The sequence below is a fragment of the Mirounga angustirostris genome, unplaced genomic scaffold (genome assembly GCF_029215605.1).
Source record: "Mirounga angustirostris isolate CCGP_5_RB_7025 unplaced genomic scaffold, mMirAng1.0.hap1 SCAF_12, whole genome shotgun sequence".
Classification (NCBI taxonomy): domain Eukaryota; kingdom Metazoa; phylum Chordata; class Mammalia; order Carnivora; family Phocidae; genus Mirounga; species Mirounga angustirostris.
Genome location: NW_026991720.1, coordinates 67,367,885 through 67,390,182, shown reverse-complemented (window position 1 = coordinate 67,390,182; position 22,298 = coordinate 67,367,885). Strand labels below are relative to the sequence as shown.

At 39.7% G+C, this 22,298-nt stretch overlaps 1 long non-coding RNA gene across 1 annotated transcript in view; it reads right to left on the bottom strand.

The window, feature by feature from the left end:
- Nucleotides 1-7,275: 7,275 nt before the first annotated feature.
- LOC135362108 (uncharacterized) overlaps nt 7,276-22,298 on the bottom strand; it is a 262,946-nt gene continuing 247,923 nt past the window's right edge. The window contains exons 4-6 of the long non-coding RNA XR_010406524.1: nt 20,670-20,756; nt 20,304-20,389; nt 7,276-7,830 (exon numbers count right to left, since the gene is read on the bottom strand). This is a non-coding gene — a long non-coding RNA (uncharacterized LOC135362108). The remainder of the gene's footprint in view (nt 7,831-20,303; nt 20,390-20,669; nt 20,757-22,298) is intronic.

The window sequence follows — 22,298 nt, the reverse complement described above, 5'->3', positions numbered from 1 at the left end:
GTTTCTGACCTTGCACAGGACCCAGGACCCTCTGGGGCGGTCATTTGTTTGGGGAATCCTGCCGAGGGTCAGATCAAGCATGATAAGCCTTCCCTGAGAGTGGGCTAAAGGTAGGTCAGAAATGAATATGACCTAGCTTCTCAGTAGATGGAAAAGAGGAAGCTGTGTCAACATTTTTAGAGTTAAAAAGGACGGAAGGGGAGGGAGGGAGTCAAGATAAGGAAACAAGACATCTTGAGAAAGTGTAATTGAAAACAAATCCCCAAAGTTTTGAGATATGCTCTGAAGGCAAGGCCTTGAACAGCTCGTTTCTGAGACCAGAGCAGGTATACACAGGCACATGAACACTTGTCCCCACGGGTGGACCTTCAGTTTCACTGAATAGAAGAGGTGAGCATTGAAAGTCACCCAAAAATGCAAGTAGGGGCCATAGTAGCAACTTCCAATGGTCTGCTGGGGAAAAGGAATCACAATTACTAACTTTACATACAATTCATCATAATGTCCTGGTCAATAGCCAAATACTACAATTCAGGGATAAATGATTAGATTCAAGGCGCTCAAGTTACATAGAGCTTTACGGGAGGCAAAGAAAACCTCTAAAATCTGCTATAGCCACTACAAATTTGGGGATGAGTTCATGTTTCCAATTTCAATTCAAGTCCCCAGGCTACAGTGGTTATTGGTAAGAGTATCTAAATATGGTACTGGGGTAACAGATGGCACATAGTACCCCCAAAAAGTTCTAAGTTGACAGAGTTATGTGATTGCTGTGTATCCCGAGAGCATAAAGGACTCTTAAATAAAATTCAGTAGACAGCTGATGCTTGACCAGTAATTATGGGATTATATACATTATTTATACTTCCATGGCTTAAGGGTTGCCCATTGCAGCCCCTGCCAACATGGCCTTATATTCTAGTGTTAAACCATTTTCCTGCCCTACATTATAAGGACTTGACCAGCACACAGAAGCGAAGGTGAGGAAGACACAGTCCTGGCCCTCAGAGAATTCAAAGATCTATCGTTCATGTCTTTGTCAAGTGTCATTGGATCAGAGAAATCTCCTGCCCCTCCTCCATTCACCTGCTGCTTAGGTTTTCATTCTATCCCTTATCATGACCTGGCATACATTTATATTTTATTTGTTGTCTGCTTTCTCCTGTTGGAAAGAAAGCAGGGATTGTATGCGCAGGGTCTGCAACACTATCTGACATGTATAAGGCACTCAATAAATATTCATTTAATGTATGCATTGAAAACATGAAATCCTACACCTACAGCACCAATACCTCGAAGGATTGAGGAAGATTACCCTGCAGGGGCCAATGAGTAGAAGTTTAAATTAAGGACACTGTGATGACTTGGCTTTATCCACAATTTCAAGGCACATTGTGAATGTTCCTATATTAGACCAGAGCAATTGCTCTTCCCAGTACCTTATTCCAGCACCATTCATAAGAGAAACGTCCCTGGTATCTTATACAACACTGACAAAAGAGGTAGGTAAGTAAATAGTAGGGATATTTTGAAGAACTCCTAATAGTATGAGTACAACGGAAGTCTGAACCATGCTGAAGCAAGGGTCATGCCTTATATCCTGCTGTGTTGTACAGACCAGGCTCAGAACCCTTGTGTATTGGTTTCCTATTGCCATTGTAACAAGTTACCACAAATTTGTTGTTTAAAATATCGTAAGTGTATTATCTTATAGTTCAGAAGTCCAAAATGGGTAAAATCAAGATATTGGCAGGACTGTGTTACTTTCTGGAGGCTCTAGGAAAGAATCCATTTATTCCTTGCCCATACTGCTTCTAGAAGTCACCTGCATACCTTAGCTCATCTTCAAAGACAGCAAGAGTGAGTCCAGTTCTCCTCATATCACATCAATCTGAGCTTTTCTTCTGTTTGCTCTTTTCTATTTAAGGACCCTCGTGATTACGTCAGGCTCACTCACATAATCCAGGATACCCTCCCAATGTTAAGGTCAATTGATTAGTATATTAGTTTGTTAGGGTTTACCATAACAAAGTGCCATAGACTGGGTGACTTAAACAACAGAAACTTATTTTCTCACAATTCTGGAGTTTAAAAGTCTGTGACCAAGGTGTCAGCAGGGTTTGTGTCTTTAGCGGGGTTAGTAAATCTCTTTCTTTGATTTATAGATGGCTGTCTTCTGCCTGGGTCTTCACATGGTCTTCCCTGTGTGCATACCTGTGTCCTACTCTTCCCTTCTTATAAAGATACCAATCATATTGGATTAGAGCCCATCCCAATGGTCTCATTTTAATGTAATTACCCCATATCCACAGGCACATTCTTAGGTACTGGGGGTTAGTATTTCAATATATGAATTTTGAGGAGGACACAATTCAGCCTATAATGATTAGCAATTTTAATTCCACCTCCTACCTTAATTCTTTTTTGCCACGTAATATAATGTAACATATTCAGAGGTTCTGGGGATCCAGACATGAATGTCTTTGGGGAGCCTAACACACCTTGTTCTGAATATGGTTTCACTGGCATAGCAAATCTTGGAGAAATAGTCGTTCTGAGAGTAGAATATTCAAAACCTTTAACCGTGGCCCCATAAAATCCCAGTAAAGCAATGATTGCTCAGGGGAATTATGTCAAGTCTTTAAAGAGATTGAGCTCTACCTCTATGGCCTGGAAGCAGAATAGCCTAAGGTTTTTCACCAAGCCCAAGTCTGTGTGTATGAATCTGTCTGAGGTCCCCCGAGCCCAGCAATCCACTCAAAGCAGTGGCCAATCAAGCTTAGACCACCCTGACCCCTCAGTGCACTCTGGAGGGATAGATCGGAAGACGCAAATGCTTCAGCAGGCCAGTATCTGAGCAGGAAGGAGCAGAAGCCAGTAACATATACAATGAGCTCCCCAGGCCTGACCGTCTGTAGCATAGAGCATTCCTTCTTAGTTCAGCCGTTTCTTTCACAAGAATTCCTAAAACCCTTCATCAAGAGCTGTATAATTCCTTAAGAAATTAAATGCTCGGGAAAACAATCTTACCAAAACTGGTTTAATGAGACCTATGTTTTTTATAAAAAATAAGCATCAAAAGCAAAAACAAAACAAACAGACAAAAAAACAAAAAAACCAAAAAACCGAACACTGCCACCACCACCACCACCAACAAACTCTATTTAGGTATTATTTCTCTCTTGCACTCTTCTTTACAGCTAATCAAGATGTAGAAAAACAAGAACTGGTTGGGGTATGTAGATTCTACCCAGGGCTCTTTTTTTTTTTTTTTTGAAAGATTTTATTTATTTATTTGACAGAGAGATAGCGAGAGCAGGAATACAAGCAGGGGGAGTGGGAGAGCGAGAAGCAGGCTTCCTGCCGAGCAGGGAGCCAGATGTGGGACTCGATCCCAGGACCCTGGGATCATGACCTGAGCCAAAGGCAGACGCTTAACGACTGAGCCACCCAGGCGCCCCTACCCGGGGCTCTTTATAGCTCCTCATCTGTCTGTCTCTTTGACTATTTGTCTAACTAGCTTCAGATAGCATGGTGAGTTAAAAATCAGACAGACCTTTATTTGAGTCCCCCAGCTCTGCCACTAATGGCTGTGTAACTTTCGGTCAGTTATTAACCTCTCTGAGCCTCAGTCTCTTGATCTGTAAATGAACTAAAAATATCCATTTTGCAAGTTTGCTATGATACTGAGTTGAATATGTAAATCATTCAGCCCATAAAAATATGTTATAAATGATAGCAATACTAGAATGAAAGGGTCGGAGCAGCTATCCTCCTTGACTCCTTCCTGCTCTGGTGCTCTCTGATTCTATTCTATTGTTACTGCCATAGGGGTGGAATAAAGGAGGGAGGCAGATCAATTTAGAAGACTTGGAAAATCTACTTTTGAGACCAGAAATTGAAACTCCAATGAGGCAGAGAACATGAGAGCCCTTGAGTATTTACGAACAACTTATTAGTGTTAGCTCTAGGTTTCTAATTTGAGGATATTGGACTAGACGGTTCATGTCTGAACTTGTCTGGCACTTGGACACAATCACAATTCCAGCCCCAGGGCCACCAGCCTTTGCAGTGCTTTATCTTCCTTCTCGCTGCCACTGCCGAACTCCATTAGGGAATCCAGTGCTAGAAAGAGAGGCCAGCACAGTCAGCCTCCAAGGACTCCTGCAGGTGGCAGAGCTCGTTTTCTTAAGGTCATAATGCAGCTAAGAAGATTTTTAAACATCAACAGGTAAAATTAAGAAGAAATTCACCAGATACCAAAAGGGGCAGGAGAATTCAAACTCTAGCTGAATGTCTGGCTTTTCTCTGTGAGACCCCATGGAATGTGGCCCCTCCTGCCTCTCAGGCTCTCCCACCCCAATCTCTCCTGACTGCTGCTAGTTCCTCAACCGGCCGAGCTTTCCTGCCCCAGGACCTCTGCACTGACTGTTCGGTCTGCGGGGAACACCACCAGTCCCTCTCCCTGATCCTCTTTTTCATCCTTAGGTCCTAGGGGTGGCATCCCTGACCTCCTTTCTAAAGCAGGAACCTTTTTGTTATTCTCTATCTTTGCATCCTGTTTCTGGTCTTTTTAGCACTTATGACCGTAATTACGTGTATGTGTGTGTGTGTGTGTGTTTTCTAGGCATCGGTGTGTGAAAAGTTACTTGGGACAGAAAGATTGGAGCTAGATGGAGAGGGTGAGTGGCCTCAGTTCTGGGGCAGATCCTGGGCCTTTCTACTGGTAAATGACTTGATTCAGTAGCTTAATCCACATTGTCACAAGTAAATGACTTGAGACTTGATGTAATGGACTGAGTGACCTGGATTTTAGTTCTAATCCAGTTCTGGCACTTACCAGCCTTATCACTGTGGGCAAATCACTTCTTCCTTCCAAGACTCAGGTTTTTTACCAATGAAATGAATATACTTGACTTTGAAGATGCTCAATCAAGACTAATATTCTGTTTTCTTCTCCTGATTCATTTAAATAGACTGCCAGTCAGCCAGCCAGCCAAACTCGGACATAAGGGAACAGGAAGTCTTTTATTATAGTGAGACTGGGATGGGGTGGTGTATATCAAGGACAGTGATGGCCTCTGTCCTTAAGTTACAAACTGTCCTTTAATAAGGGAACAGATTTCCACTGATCCAGTCATATACTCTGGCAAGATTCATAGGTCGGATAGGTGACAGCCTACTTTGCAAGGCAGAAAAACAAAAGGTACCTGATCTCCTGTCACAATCTGTGACAGGCATTTCCTCTAAAGCCCCTCGTTAATGTAGATTCCTGTCCTAGCAGAGCCAGCCCCAAAAGCCATTTACACTTTTGGAAGGCCCAGGCTAACGGCACACAGAACAGAAGTTGTGGGGGGAAAGACCTCTCCAGAATTTTTCTGGCCAATACTGTAACCACAAGCCATGTGTGGCTACTGAGCACTTGACATGGGCCTAGTGTGAATTGAGATGTGCTGAAAATACAAAGTACATGTTGCATTGCAAAGATATTAGTACAGAAAAGCATATGTAAAATATCTCACTAAATAACATAAATTGATGACGTGTTGAAATAACAATAGTTTAGATATGTTGGGTTAAATAAAATGTACTCTTAAAATTAATTTTATATGTTTCTTTTAATGTAGCTCATGGAAAATTTTAAAGCACTGAGGAACTCACATGATGTTGCTATTGAATAGGGCTGATCCAGAGCTAGTTGTGTGTAGGGAGGGGGGAAGGAGAAAGAGAGAGAGAGAGAGAGAAAGGAGAAGGAAGAGGAGGAAGAAGAGGAGTTGGTACAGCAAAGAGGGACATTGATGGAGAAGATGGGAGTGAGTCAAGAAGACATTCTGCCTAATGTGTCCCAATTTGTACTCAATTACACCATTAGGCAGCAAACTGAGCAAAGTTCAGCAATGCCAGGGCATGGGTTGGTGTTCCCAGAGGTGAACATTTGAGGGATTTTCAGATATGTGACTTCACATGAGGATAGGGTTAGAGGAATTGGATGAAGTGGGAGGCCGAGAAGTCAGATACGATTCTGTTACACACACACCCCCCCCGCCAAAACCACTCTGCACCCTGAGCTTGCACAACTGGCAAAGACAGCGCTAAATGGGAAGGAGAAAGGCTAAAATAAGCACCATGTGGATTAAACACAGACTGAGCCTTAGTGTGAGTTATTACTTAGGAATAGGATTTTTTTTTAAAGATTTTATTTATTTATTTGAGAGAGAGAGTGAGAGAGAGAAAGAGCACAAGAGGGGGGAGCGGGAGAGGGAGAAGCAGACTCCCTGCTGAGCAGGGAGCCTGATGCGGGACTCGATCCCGGGACTCCAGGATCATGACCTGAGCCGAAGGCAGTCACTTAACCAACTGAGCCACCCAGGCGCCCAGGAATAGGATTTTGATTTTATGGCATAAAGGATCATTTATTTTCAAATTCTGATTAGATTAGAGGGAGTTTTGACAACACCAAAAACAATAAAGAAGAAAAAATAAAAATCATCCATAATCCCCTAATCCAGTTATAACTATTTTAATATTTTACAGTAATTTTCTTCCAGTTCTTTTCTTTGTATGCCTGAGTGTGTGTGTTATAATGATGTGTTATATTATTGGGATTACACAATTTGTGTATCTTACTGCTTCAATAATATGGCATAAAAATTATATCATGTCACTAATTATTCTTGATATAATTATAAATGCTACCTAATATTACATCACAAGAATTTATCAACACTTCAACCATTCTCTAGTGGTTGGGAGTTTTAAGTCACTTATCATTTTTATCTATCATAGGTAAAATGTGATGAATACCTCTGTACATCAAATTTGCTCTAATTGTTTAAGTGGAAGAAGTCTACAAAAACCATTAGGGAGAATGCAAAGGAAGTCAACGAGTGTCCTTACATGTTTTATCTTTTTTAATAGAGGGAGTCGGTCGAATCAACTCATTTTTAAGTTCTCTTCCTATTTTGAAATTTTATGTCTGACTCTTTAGAAAAACATTTTAGTTATTCATTCTTTGGGAGTTTTTTGTCATTAAAATATAGAAGAGTATTTTATAATTTTCTATTCTGCAGGTGATTTAGAATAGGCTTTGACTATTTGGCTTTCCACATGACTTTCAGAAATATCTTCTCTTTGTACTGATTACAGATCAATTCTCTCTATCCCACATTTCACTTTTGAAGGACTAGAAGCACAAAGGCAAATTTTCAAGGTACATTAAAACTGAAAATAACTCAGATATTAGACGTGCTGAAATCCAGTGTTAAAAACTGTAAAGTCTCTGAGATTTTAGTCTACTTGCAAGCTAACAAGTTTCATGGATGCTGGCAGAAGACATGAGACTCCTAGGTCAGAGACAAAGGACACTTTATTAGTCACAGTAACCGCAACAGTCAGGATATCGGTTTTGGTTTCCCTAAGTCCCATTCCCACAAGGCGACACAAAGAGGGCCAGGTGATACCTATCCATGCAGTTATTTGCATTACAGGGGAGGACACTGAATCTTTTATAAGGGACAGTAAGCATGCTGTTCTATGTCCAGAAGTCTCCAAGGCTGTTTGTTATACAAATGTCCTAATGAGATAATTTGGAGCAAACGCCAGTAGAGCCTCTGCTAATAAGATGTGCAAAAATCCAAGAGACCTGTAGGGAATTATCTTCAATATGGGCATGAAGATGGTATTAGGAACTGGTTGGAGTGTATCTGTACATCTTACTCATGAGACTGCTGTTATTTTCATCAGGATCAACTTGAGGCCTCTTTTTGTCTGGCAGGTGGTACTTTCTTTCCATATTCCTTATCCACAGGAGTTAATGTCAGTATGCATAAGCTGCAAAGCAACCAATACAGAGATTTATTCAGATCTGGATACAATAGCATCATGTCCACTTCCATGAGTGCAGTCAGAGCAAGCCATCCCAGCTCTGCCAGTGAGACTGCAAGTGCTTGTGAGGCAGATTGAGGGGCTTACTCTCTCCCTCCTGGAGAATGGACTGGAATAACACCCCACGAACCCCATATGCTCCTTACAGTTACCTACATCCACTGAAAATGGCTGAAATGCCACTGATCACCAGAAACATTCTAAAAAGAAGTCTCACCAAAAAGATTTTGTTCCCTAAGGGAAAAGTCTTCAAAACGTTGGCATGAATAAGTTATGAAAAGCCTTCACAACTGAAAGAGACATAATCATCATTCATGTATAACAGATTTGTTTATTCTGTAAAGATTCATTTCAGTTGATTAATTATCAGTATCTGCTGATGGTGGGGGTAACAAGGCTGTGCTGATGAGAGAGTTATTGAAGTACATGCTTAGAATATTTATCACTGAGCACATATTGTATAAACTTAGCATATTTATCATGTTCTTTTTGTATGGGCTCTTTCTTCCCCAAAATAGATTAAACAGTACTGCCTATGCTGTAGGCAGTTTCCCCTATGGTATGGTACTCTCTTCTTTATAGAGAAATGTACTGTTTTTATATATAATACTAGTAGCCCCTAATGTGAATAAGTGTGACACTGTAAGTGGTTCTTATGTCTTTCTCGGCCTTAGGCAGAACTATTCCAATATAGGACTGTAGACTGTCATCGCTAGAACATAAAGTTTGAATTTTGGCCAACCAATTCCCCCAATAGTATGGCTACTGTCTAAAAAAAAAAAAAAAGTGATCATTTGTGTAAATTAAAAATCAAGCATTTTAAATGAGAATTAAAGGTGAAAGTTGGCTAAATTACAGTTAAAATATTAAAATCAATATCCCTCAACATAATCTGTATGGAATGATCTTCAAAGAAACTTTTTCCTTCCATTTATTGAACATGATAGTAAGAACTACCATTTACTGATTCCCTATTATATGTCATACACTGAACTAGATGCTTTGGATTTGCTTTCACATTCCATCTCCAATAACCTTGAAGCTCATATTATTATTATCTTATCTCCTTACCACAGCTTAAGGCATAAAGAGTCTAGGTCACTTGCCTAATATCACTTGACTTATATGTGAGCAGGTTGGGATTCAAACTGCTCTTTTTCCTAAACTGGGGCTCTCAACTACCATGCTGAATGGCTCTCTCTTCTGGTCCATAGGTAAGGCCACTGTATGAGGACTGTGATCCCAGCTCCAGTAATACCATCTATGTGACCTGTCTTTGGGTCCCAGTTTCCCCATAGTCTTGTCTCATTTATTTGTATAGCTTCAGTATCTCACTCTCAAATATTTACCCTTTTCCTTATCTCTCTTCCTGAACTTCCAACTCATAATAATTATTTATGTACTTGCCTTCTGGCCATTAGTACTTTAATATGTCCAAGTTGGACACTGTCTCAACCAGCTCCTCCCGTATTGACCTCTCTTTCAATAAACGTCACCATCAGCCATCTTGTTACCGAAACCAGAAACACAGGGGGCAGTCTTGACTCCTCCTTCCTCTCTTTCCCTCATTCTCCACACCCCTTCAATCAGTGTAGATTCAAGTGCTGTAGATTCCACCATGTAAATACCTCTTCTCTGTCCCACCAGCACTGTAGTAATGTCAGCATGATCATCTCTCCTGAGGATATCTGCTCATCTCTTAGATGGTCTCCCTGCCTCTGATTCATTATCTTCCACACCGTTCTTCACCCTGCACCCAAAGTGAAACTTAAAATTCCAAACCTCATCAGGCTGCTCCTTCACTTAGAATCTTTTAAAAGCTCCCCGTCGTCCTTAAATAAATTCCCAAGACCTTAACCTTGCTTGCTGGTTCCTGTCTAAACATCAGCCTCATCCTTTGCCACTTTCCTCCCTGCAACTTCTGCTTTAGTCAAACTGAACTAATTTCCATTTCTTAAACTCTTCTCCCACTCTCTTGCCTTGGTTCTTTTCAAATCTTGTTTGTTCCACCGTAGGGAAGATGTTACTCTATTGTTACCACTCTCACTTCTCTTCCAAAATCATTACTATATGGAAAGGAGAGAGCAGAGTTTCAGGATCTGGTCCCATTTGGGAACAACCCTGTGCTTTCTGTTTTCTTATCATGATGGCTCAATTTGTAGGTATCAATAGCACCTACCCTGTTCAAAGGAATCAAATCCTTTTATTTTCTCTCTCTATTGGGCCTCTCAAATATTTGAAAATGTAATTTGATCATAAAAAACAGAGAAATAGCCATGAACATTTAAATAAGCAGTTTCCCTACAGGAAAATTGATTTCTGATTGATTAGGAGGACTGATGATTTATGGCTGGGGTGTAGTAGGCTCAGCAGTTGCTAGGAGGCCTAAGTCTCAAAGGACTCATGATATCAAGTGTTACCATAACCCTGACACCCATGTACATATTAAATCAGAAGCTACCATTTGCTTTACTGCTATTAAGCCTAGAAATGTATTATGCTCCTAGAACTTGTCAGAGACTCTGAGACATCATGAGGCTTGATGTAGCCACATGGAGCTATATGAAGCCCCATTGTTTATGGATCACTTTCTCTTCCATTTTCTCCCTCTTGTGACTTTTGCCATCATTTTTTTTCAGCATCAGAGAAGTGCATTCAAAAGATTACAAACAGCAGTTGGTAATCAGTGCATAACAGCTTTCTTTGTCTAACACAATTAGGTGTACATTAGACACTGGGCGTAATAAGAATACTGTCACTGTAATAGAACTCTGTCAAAGTACCAATGCCTCCCACTTTGAAAATACACAGATCAATTTTGTATCCCCTGTGGAAGAGGAACAGTATAACAGTTGCATGGCATTACTTTGTGACAAAGTTCAACAGATTTTGCCTATCAAATTCTGAAGGAAGATGGTATACATGCAAATTTACATGCTATTTAATATCCTTCAATCTCCTTCTTATTGAAGCTGTATTCTTGATGCTTTTAAGCTAAATTCAAGCATGATTTTAAATCATGTCCATTGCTGGTACCAGAGCATCAGTGAAAGAAATTTTATGTTGTTGAATATTGAACATGTCCCAATTAAAACCAAAATGCATTACTTGTATGAAATATCCAGGGAAGACAAATCTATAGAGACAAAAGTACATTAGTGGTTGCTAGGGGCTAGGGGTCGGAACAGGGAGAGACTGCAAATGGGCAGGCGGTATCTTTTGGGGGTGATGGAAATGATCTAAAATTGGATTTTAAGATGGATTTTTAAAATGGTTATATGACTGTAAATTTACTAATAATCATTGATTTGTATATCTAAAATGAGTTAATTTTATGCTATGTAAATTATAGCTCAATAAAGCTACTTTGAAAAAAAAACAACTAAACTATAGTGAACATTCTTATACTCATCTTTGTGGTCCTGTGTAAGTATATCCAGAGAACTAATTCTGAAATGTGTAATTGGTGGACCAGAGGGATGCCTATTTAAATTTTTCACAGAAACCACCAAGTTGTCTTTCAAATTTAATTCATCAATTTACTGTCCTACAGTAAATGTGTATGACACTATTTCTCCATAACATTGTCAACACCTGATAATATTAGTCTTATGTTTTTGATACTGTAGCAAGATGCTTATTGTCATTAATTTTTTTTTAAAGATTTTTATTTATTTATTTGACAGAGAGAGAGAGACAGCGAGAGCAGGAACACAAGCAAGGGGAATGGGAGAGGGAGAAGCAGGCTTCTTGCCGAGCAGGGAGCCCGATGTGGGACTCGATCCCAGGACCCTGGGATCACGACCTGAGCCGAAGGCAGACGCTTAACGACTGAGCCACCCAGGCGCCCTGTCATTAATTTTTTAATTACTGTGCTGTTTTTGTCATTTTTTATATCCTTATTAGTCATTTGTATTTCTTTGTGAATTACTTATATCCTTTGTCCATTTTTAAAAATGGGTTGCTTGTCATTTCCCTGTTTGACTTACATATTCTTATATAATTATGTATATTAATATTTTCCCATTATATATACTGCAAATGTTTTTTCTAGTCCAGTGGTTGCCATACTACAGCCCACGAGCCAAATCCAACCCACTGTGTGTTTGAATTTCTTTTTTAATTTTTAATTTTGAAATAATTATAGATTCACATGAAATTTCAAAGATAATACAGCAAGATGCCACGTAGGCTTTACGCTGTTTCCCCTAGTGGTTACATTTTACATAATTTTAGTACAATATCAAAGCCAAGAAATCCATATTTGCATAATGTGTGTGGGCACGTGTGTGTGCGTGTGTGTGTGCATGTGTGCCACTTTATCACATGTATAGATTCATGTAGACACCACCTCAATCAAGACACAGAACTATTCCATTATCATCACAAAGATCTCCCTCATGCCACCCCTTTGTAGTCACAACCACACCACTATCTCCAATCATCCCCAATCCCTAACCACGAATGTGTTCTCTATATAATTTTGTCATTTTGAGAATGTTATTTAATATAATCATAAAGTATGTGACCCTTGAGAGTGACTTTTTCACTCAGCATAACATCCTTGAGATCCATGCAAGTTGTCATATGTATCAAAAGTTTGTTTCCTTTCGTTGTTGAGTAGTAGTCCATGGTACGGATATACCCGTTATCAGTTTTAAAATGGCTTATGAGGGCGCCTGGGTGGCTCAGTTGGTTAAGCGACTGCCTTCGGCTCAGGTCATGATCCTGGAGTCCCGGGATCGAGTCCCGCATCGGGCTCCCTGCTCGGCGGGGAGTCTGCTTCTCCCTCTGACCCTCCTCCCTCTCATGCTCTCTGTCTCTCATTCTCTCTGTCTCAAATAAATAAATAAAATCTTTAAAAAAAAAATAATTAAAAAAATAAAAAAAATAAAATGGCTTATGAGTTCAGAATGATTTTTACATTTTTAAATGGTTGAAAAACATCAAAAGATGAATAATATTTTGTGGCCCATGAAAACCACATGAAAGCCAAATTTCAGTGTCCATAAATAATATTTTATTGGAACACAGCCATGTGCGTGTGCTTTGTATTGTCTGATCTATGGCTGCTTTCATGTTACAATGGCAGACCTGAGTAGTCGTGATGGTGACCACTGTCATATTGAGGGTATAAAGCCAGAGAGAGGGAAGGTTCTACCTTGACTCCTCCCAGACAAGTCTTACCAACCTTGCCACCCTGGCTGCTTGGTTTGTTGGACTTCTTCCCATACCTCAGTAGAATTCCCACTTAAACAAAACCTGATTTCCTTTGCCGAATGAATGAGAGCTTTGGAACCTCTTAAATCCTCTCCCTTAAATAGTTTTCATCACAGTCTTATTTCCCATTACATAAAGAATACAGAACGGTGGAAATGCATAATTCTGGCATTTCAGGACTCTATTATGGCAGGAACAGCTTAGCCAAAAGGCTAAAGCAACTATTGTATGGCATTACAGAGAGGCAGTATAGTGCAGTGAAGCCCATGGATCTGGGGAAGGTTAGTTATGAACGTATCTGTTATCTCAGTTTCATAACTGTAAAATGGGAATCACTAGAACCATCTAAGTTCCACAATATCTGTTTCTTCCTTAGCTCTTATGTAAATGAATTTCTGCTTTGTAGCCTGGCATGTGACGGCCTATAAGAAGGCCTCTATTTCCCAGGTAGATTTGGCCATGAGGCTAAGCTTTGATAAACAGGCTGTGAGCAGAAGTGATACGTGCAAGGGGAGGGAACGACGATGGGGTGCAGAACCATCTTGCATTATACAGATGAGAGTAACCCTCTAGAGATGGCTGAGCACAAGGTAGAAATTGCCTGGGGCACCGACTTCTGGACTCTTACATGAGAAAAAAAGAACCTTCTATTTTGTGTAAGTTTCAGCATTTGGACTCTCCATTACACAAGGCTGGACCTTTAATCCAAACTGCACCGCCTCTAGGGGTTGTTGTGAGAAACATTTAAGAAAGAATTAAAGCAGATGCATAGAATGGACTCTATAAATGTGGTGTCCCTTTCTTTCTGATTTCATCACTCATTTCTGTGTTTACCACAGAGTAATGTGGTATACAGAGCTATACATACAGAAGGAATTTAATAAGTAGTTATGACAAATGGAACTGAATTCAGTAGCCTGAGATAGGGAGAGATTCCAGTCTTTACACATACTTACACACATGGCAAAATATATACCATGGTTTATATTTCTAAATGAGGGAGGCTGACATTCATTCATATGCCTTGATTGGTAGATCCCCACTGTTAAACAGCCTAAATTCTTTTGCAAGGGTTTGAAGTTGGCTTCTGTTGCCTTCTGAGAGCCCAGGAATTACATACCACTGTGCCTGCTGAGGTTCCACACGGGTCTCAGCAGGCAAGCCAGAAAGGCAGACTCAATAGTCACTGTGTTCTCCAGGGGAGGCTGTGCTGTGATTAACAGCAGCTCCCAGCCCCTGCCCATCATAAATCACGAACGCTCTTCCAGGGCTCTAGCCTTCCAAGCATGACTCCATAGACAACTCTCCTCAAATTTCCCACCTCTCCAAAAGGAAAATGACCCTATCACAGATTCCTGGGTAGCTGCCATAATAAATGGGGAAAAGGTGCCATATTTGCTGAGACCCTTTACTCAGTGGGAGGGTTGGGTTTTCTGAAAGTCTCCAGCATATGAGGAGATTACAGGTGATAACCCCCATTCCACAGCTCTGGCTTCAGCACAGGGACTGCGACTTGATTTCTTTATATTTGGGAAACAAAGGAAAAGAGACACATCTGCTCCCACATTGTAATAACAACAGTTAAACCCCAATAAATGTTAACTAGCTGGAATTAAAATAAAAACTTTAAAAAAAACAAAAAGAGTCTATTTTTTGGCAGGGGTGGGGGAGACAAACCACAAGAGACTCCCAACTCTTGAAAACAAACTGAGGGTTGCTGGAGGGGAGGTGGGCAGGATGGGGTAACTAGGTGATGGGCATTAAGGAGAGCACTTGATGTAATGAGCACTGGGTGTTGTATGCAACTGATGAGTCACTAAACTATACCTCTGAAACTAATAATACAGTATATGTTAATTAATTGATTTTAAATTTTAAAAAAGACATTAAAACCCTAACAAAATAGGGTCTGCTGGGTGGCTCAGTAGGTTAAGCGTCTGCCTTTGGCTCAGGTCATGATCCCAGATCCTGGGATCGAGCCCCGCATGGGGCTCCCTGCTCAGTGGGGAGCCTGCTACTCCCTCTGCCTGCCGCTCCCCCTGCTTGTGCTCTCTCTCTCTGTCAAATAAATAAATAAAATCTTAAAAAAAATTAAAAACCTAACAAAACAAAACAAAATACCAAAAAGAAATGAAAAGTAAAAAAAAAAAATTAAGGGACTTAATCATTCTTTTTTCTCAGTTTTATTGAGAAATAATTGACATATATCACTTTATAAGTTTAAGGTATATGGCAGGAGTGTTTCATTTAGATATACTGTAAACTGATTGCCACAATAGGTTTAGTTAACATCCATTATCTCATACAGATACAATAAGAAGAAAAGAAAGAAGTTAGTATCATCACATAGGTAACACAGCTGTGTGATATATGGAAACGTTGATAAGAGAATAGATTCTAAGAATACTCATCACAAAAACAATTCACTTCCTGTGATGACCATTCTTGGGATCTACTCTCTTAACAACTTCTTTGTATACCATGCAGTAGCGTTAACAACAGTTGTCATGTTGTACATTACATCGCTAGTACTTATCTGTCTTATAACTGGAAGTTTGTACAATTTGACTACTTCCTTCAATTCCTCCTCCCCCACCCCCCACCTCTGGAAACTACAAATCCAGTCTCTTTTTCTATGAGTTTCATGTGGGCTTCTTTTGTTCTGTTTTAGGTTCCACATGTAAGTGAGATTATACAGTGTCCTTCTCTGACTTATTTCATTTAGCATAATGCATATATGGTCCATCCATGTTGTCACAAATGGTTGAATTTCCTCAATTCTTATGGCTGAATAATATTCCATTGTGTACGTACACCACAACTTCTGTATCCATTCATCTATCGATAGGCACTTAATTTGTTTCCATGCCTTGGCTACTGTAAATAATGCTGCAGTGAACATAGGAGTACATCTATCTTTTTTAATTAGTGTTTTCATTTCCCATGGTTATTTTTCCAGAATTGGAATTGCTGAATCATAGGGAAGATCTATTTTTAATTTGTTGAGAAACCTCCATACTATTTTCCAGAGTGGCTGTACCAATTTACAATCCTACCAAAGTGCACAATTTTTTCCAATTCTGGTCAGCATTTATTGTCTCTTGTCTTTTGGATGATGGCCATTCTAAAGGTGTGAGGTAACATCTCAGTGTGGTTTTAATTTGCATTTCTCTAATGACTAGTGATGTTGAGCATCTTTTCATGTACCTGTTAGCCATTCATATATCTTCTTTGGAAAAATGTCAGTTCAGGTCCTTTGCCCATTTTTAATTGGATTATTTGTGGGTTTTGTTTGTTTTGTTTTGCTATTGAGTTTATATATCTTGGATATGAAACCCTTATCAGATATGTGCTTTGAAAATATTTTTTTTTCCCCATTCTGTAGGTTGTCTTTTTACTTTGTTAATGGTTTCTTTTGCTGTGCAGAAGTTTTTTAGTTTGATGCAGTCCCACTTGCTTATTTTTGATCTTGTTGTTTGTGCTTTAAGTGTGACTTCTAAAAGATCATTACCAAGACCATGTCAAAGGACTTTTTTCCTGCAATTTCTTCTAGGAGCTTCATAGTTTCAGGCCTTACATTTAAGTCTTTTGAGTTAGTTTTTGTGTATAATGAAAGATAGGGATACAGGGTCATTCTTTTACTGTGAATATCCAATTTTCCCAGCATCATTTATTAAAGAGGCTATCTCTTCTCCATTGAGTATTCTTGGTTCCCTTGCTAAATATTAGTGGACCATATATGCTTGGGTTTACTTTTGGGCTCTCAATTCTGTTTCACTGGTCTATTTATCTGTTGATCATTCTTTTCTTTTTTTTTAAGATTTTATTTATTTATTTATTTGAGAGAGAAAGAGAGCACACAAGTGGGGGGAAGGGGCAGAGGGAGAAGCAGACTCCCCACTGAGCAGGGAGCCTGACATGGGGCTCAATCCCAGGACCCTGAGATCATGACCCGAGCCAAAGGCAGCCGCTTAACCCACTGAGGCACCCAGGCACCCCATCTATTGATCATTCTTTATTATTCCCTGTATTAGCTGCTGAAAATTCAGAATATAAGATTGAGTATTTTTGTGTGTTGAGTTAGATGGAAAAGAAATAAGACAAAGCATTTTTATGTGTTAAAGAGAAAACCTGGCACATGTGTTCAACTTTACAATTTAACCTTTGAAAGGTAGACTCAGTTGCCTTTCCAATCAGCTTGGCAGTGAGGTGTTGGAAAGAAAACAATGAAAGTCATATTGTAAAACATCCAGCAGAAAATGAACAATGAGGGATTTTATAATAAAACCCTCCCCAACACACACACAGAGGCAAACAAAATTGCCCTAACAAATGTAGCTCATCCATCTTGACCATAAAAGGAAGAATAATTGTGTCCTTATATTTCTGCTTTCTTACCATGCCTCCTGAATGATGTTTGTATTTTAATTTGGAGAGGCTCCTAACTAACTTCCAAAACCCTTTTTCTGACTGAGGCCCATCCCTTAAAAAGAAAATAGGCTAAGGGAAATCCTAGTTGACAAATCTGATTTGGAAAGTGATTTCAGCACTGAGCAGGAACTATGGATTTGGGAATGGGGAGGGAAGGAGTAGGGAAACATGGGAAGCAAAGCTCTTCAAAATAATAACTCTGTTCTGGAGGTTCTTCATGAGGAAAGTTTGCAAAACCATCTACTTTTGTAAAAATTGCTTCTGGATATTGAGAAATGAATTGTATTTTAAGTTATCATTTATGGAGCTATTATTTTGTGCCAGGCATTATACTAAAGGCTCCCGTATACATTTTCCAATTTGATTATCACGACAATCTATGCCATGAATCTCCCTGTCCCCATTTTACTGATGAGGAAGTAAGGTTGAAGAGATAAGTAACCATGCCAGGTTGTCCTGGGGAAAGACATAACAGTCAAGATTCTCAACCAAATGCCTTGAGTCTAAAGCCACTGCTCTTCACCACTGTGCCACCAGGCCTTTCTTGTAAAGCATGGACTTCTAAAACATTGCTATTCTATTTGCATTTTAATTGCTCAAAAAACAATTTTACAATCAGTATTACCTTGTTACTCAATGTGATTGGAGTGAGAGCTCCTGGGTGTTAGGAGCTGTGTTTATACCTCTCTCCATCCCAACACTTCCCAAGTGCCGGGCACATAGTAGATTCCTAAGAACACAAGAGAATGAATACAGGGTTCCTGGTCTCCGGTGATATTGACTAATGTCAACCTATTTCAGCAGCATTATTAGTAGTTCTGTCACTCAGAGGGACAGGGAATGGGCTCAGTCCGAGGCTATTTCTCCTCATCATGTGTGGCTTACGTTCTTGAGGGAGCGGAGAAGTGAGGAAACAACTAACAAATCAGTTGAACGACAGAGTTTCAGCTAGAGAGAAGTACAAGAGGAAGATAATGTGGGTGACTTGGTGTATTAGTTTCCTACTGCTGCTATAACAAATTACACACATTTAGTGGCTTAAAGCAACACATGTTTATCATTACTCAGTTCTGGAGTCAGAGGAGTCTGAACTGGGCTAAAGTGAAGGTTTTGGTAGGCCTTGCTCATTCTGGAGGTTCCAGCAAGAAATCTACTTCTTTGTCTTTCTCAGCTTCTAGAGGCCATCTGTGTTCCTTGGCTCACAGTTCCTTTTTCTATTTCTAAAACTACCAGCACAGCACTTGCAAATCTCTTTCCTGACTCCCTGCTCTCCTACTTCTGCTTATAACAACCTTTATGATTACATTGGACCCACTGAATAATCCAGGATAATCTCTCTATCTTCTTAATTTAATGACATCTGCAAAGTCTCTTTTGCCATGTTAGGTAACAGATTCACAGCTTTCAGGGATTTGGATGAGGACATGTTTGGAGGGCCATTATTCTGTCTGCCACAGTTGTTGAGGAGTTCCATAGCTTAGATGGATAGGACAGATGTTAGCTTAGAGATGAACATTACTTTTTTTATTTTGGATTTTATTTATTTTTTATTTTTAAAAATTTGTTTTAAAGATTTTATTTATTTATTTGACAGAGAGTGATAGCGAGAGCAGGAACACAAGCAGAGGGAGTGGGAGAGGGAGAAGCAGGCTTCCCGCTGATCAGGGAGCCCGATGCTGGACTCAATCCCAGGACCCCGGGATCATGACCTGAGCCGAAGGCAGATGCTTAACAACTGAGCCACTCAGGCACCCCTCTATTTTGGATTTTGATTAACTTCAAGACTCCTACTGAGATAGGTCTTTAAAGATCTTTCATGACCTTTTTTCTTGTTCTGGTGAAAGACAAACCCAAATGTTTTGGTCAATGACTACAACTGGGAAAAGAATGAAAAAAAAAAGTATGGACTACTTCAGGGTGAGAAGCAAGACTAGCAATTCATTGGAAGGCTTACTAAACTTTATCAAAGATTTCCTTATAAACTTTCCCCACCTCCCTGCATGCCCTCATTTTCATGAAAATAAATAAAATAAATTCCCCACAATCTTCAAAGGAATTTGTATCATTCTCTTTTCCCTGCACTTAGTCTAGCAAGTATCTGTGTGATCAAACTAAACACACAGGGGTTGAATTCTGGCAGCCAGTGTCTATAGCCTGCATCTCTAATCACAGTTATTTATTTTTATTGTTGTTGTTGCTCTGTATTTCACAGACCCTTTGGATCACCTCACTTACTTGCATGGTTTCAACTACTGTGTGTGTCTAAAGATGATCAGCCTGCAGATGGATGAGAGAGCTATAAATATTTTTCACCAGGAAGTGATCCCAGGATCAAGTCTTTAAGAACAAGGAGGGATGAGGCAGAAGAGATATCAGGTTGTTTCAGGTAGAGTGTTTTGATAACTATTGACTTCTATGAATCAGTTCACTTCCTGCCACAATTGTGCCTGATAGGATGTTTCATTTGCAAACCATAATCATAAACTTTTATTGGTGAGCACTTCAGTCACCAGAATTCCAAGGGGAGTTGGGGCCAGGAGGTTGGCCAAGTTGGTCCACTATAGATGCAATTGCTGGGATAGAATTTGTCTACCTTTCTGAGGGTATACACACAGCCCCAGGCTCAAAGGGTGGGAGCATCCATTTTTTGGGAGGCTGGGTAATATGAAAGAGGGAGATGGTGGAGGGTTTGACAATGTCTGGTGAAGGTGCTTCCAACACTCTTCAACTCTTTACTTAAATTATGCAATTGTAAACCAGGAGTGTACCTGAATTCCTTGTGAAAGGCAGCAGAGAAAATCCAGGCAGCAACAAGGTGGCTTCTGATGATGAAGGAGCAGAGAAAACCAGAATCCTAAAGTCAAAAGTTAGCAGAAATCATGGGGAAGCTCTAGATTTTCAGAAACCAGGGAACTGGGGATTAAGAATAATTTACCTAGAGGTGCCTGGGTGGCTCAGTCCATTAAGTGCCTGCCTTTGGGTCAGGTCATGATCCCGGGGTCCTGGGATTGAGCCCCATGTCTGGTTCCCCACTCAGTGGGGAGCCTGCTTCTCCCTCTCCCTCTGCCCCTCCCCCTGCTCTCTCTCTCTCTCTCTCTAATAAATAAAATCATTTTAAAAAGAGAATAATTTACCTAAATATCTGAAGGCCAGTAAGATCTTAAATGACAGTTGCTTTGTCCATTCTCAGTAGTAATTCTGCTTCCTGCCGTAGTACGATCCTAGACAAAAGACAAAGACTGATAAATTCTGGCTTTTCTAATCTTTATATTTGCAGCAGGAGAAATCCTCTGCTTCTCTCTTTCAAACCCACTCCCTCATTATTGGTTCACAAATTTTAACAGTGTCATTTGGTTCTCAAATTTTAACAGTATCATTTATTATCCACCTTAAAATATAGTTTAAATTAGAAAAGCAATGATTTAAAAAACTTGAACAGGAAAGAAAATTATTGGAAAAAAAATTGCAATTGGCCCCAAACCCTATCTGAGCAAGAAGCTTTTTGTATGAAGTAATTAACAGCATATTCCATGGAGTAATATTTTTCAACTTCCTATTTTGAAATCATTTCAAATGTACAGAAAAGTTGCAAGAATAATACAGAGACACTTTGTATACCCATTACCCAGATTAACTGACTTTTAACATTTTGTCATGTTTGTTTTTCATTTTTTATTTCTCTGTTCTATATATAATTATTTTAATGAATTATTACTCTGAAATGCTTTAGTGGTATTTCCTAAATCAAGGATATTCCCTTAGACATCCATGCAGAGTTATCACATTCAGGGCACTTAATATTATTAACATGTTAACAATAAAGGTGTAGTCCATATTCCAATTTTGTCAGTTGCCCCCATTATGTCCTTTCTAGCATCCCCCTGACCCCAACAGTCCAAGATCCAGTCCAGGATCACATATTGAATCTACTTGTCATGCCTTTTTATTCTCCTTTGCTCTGGAACAGCTCCTAAGCCTTTCTTTGCTTTGATGATGTTAAGAATATGGAGAACATAAGCCAGTTATTTTATAAAACTTCCTCAGCTTCATGTTTTTTAGTTTGAGAAGCCAAGTTTAAAGTTTAGCAAGGGACACATATTTGGCACCTGAGTAATTAGAAAGAGGGGACAATGGGGAATTAGGTCACCGAGGACCAATTTCATAGAGTCTGAAATATATTATAAGGTCCGTCCATATTACTGTCCATTACACAGCCCCCAACAACTTTGCCAGTTAATACCAAAGAGGAAGCTAACATTCATTGAGTGCCTGTTGTTTGTTAGAAACAAGAAAGAGATTTTATTCCCCTTATTCCTCACAGCAACAGAATGGAATAGCTAGTATTGCTTCCGTCTTACAGATGTGGGAACTTAGAGCTGAAGTAGCTACATGACTCTCCCAGATCACACAGCCAATAAATGGTGGAACTGGTCCTCCAACCCATTTTCCATCTTTCATTTTTTCCATTGTACCATGGTCTTTATGCTCTATCTTAGCCGAAATGCCAAGAACTGACACCCCTGTCTCTAAAATGCTTTTCTTCTAGCACAGTCGTTACTTTTGAGTTGTTAATCCCTGGAACAAACACTACTCAAATTTTTCAGAGAAATAACTGGTTTGAAGCACAATAATTCTCGGCTACATTTGATTTATCACCACCTGATGCATGTCCTCTTTGTTAAAACTAGGTTTTCGCTTGGCCTCCAGGATATGCCATCTCTTGGCTCTCATTTCCCTACTCTCTATAAGGACGTGGGTCTCTT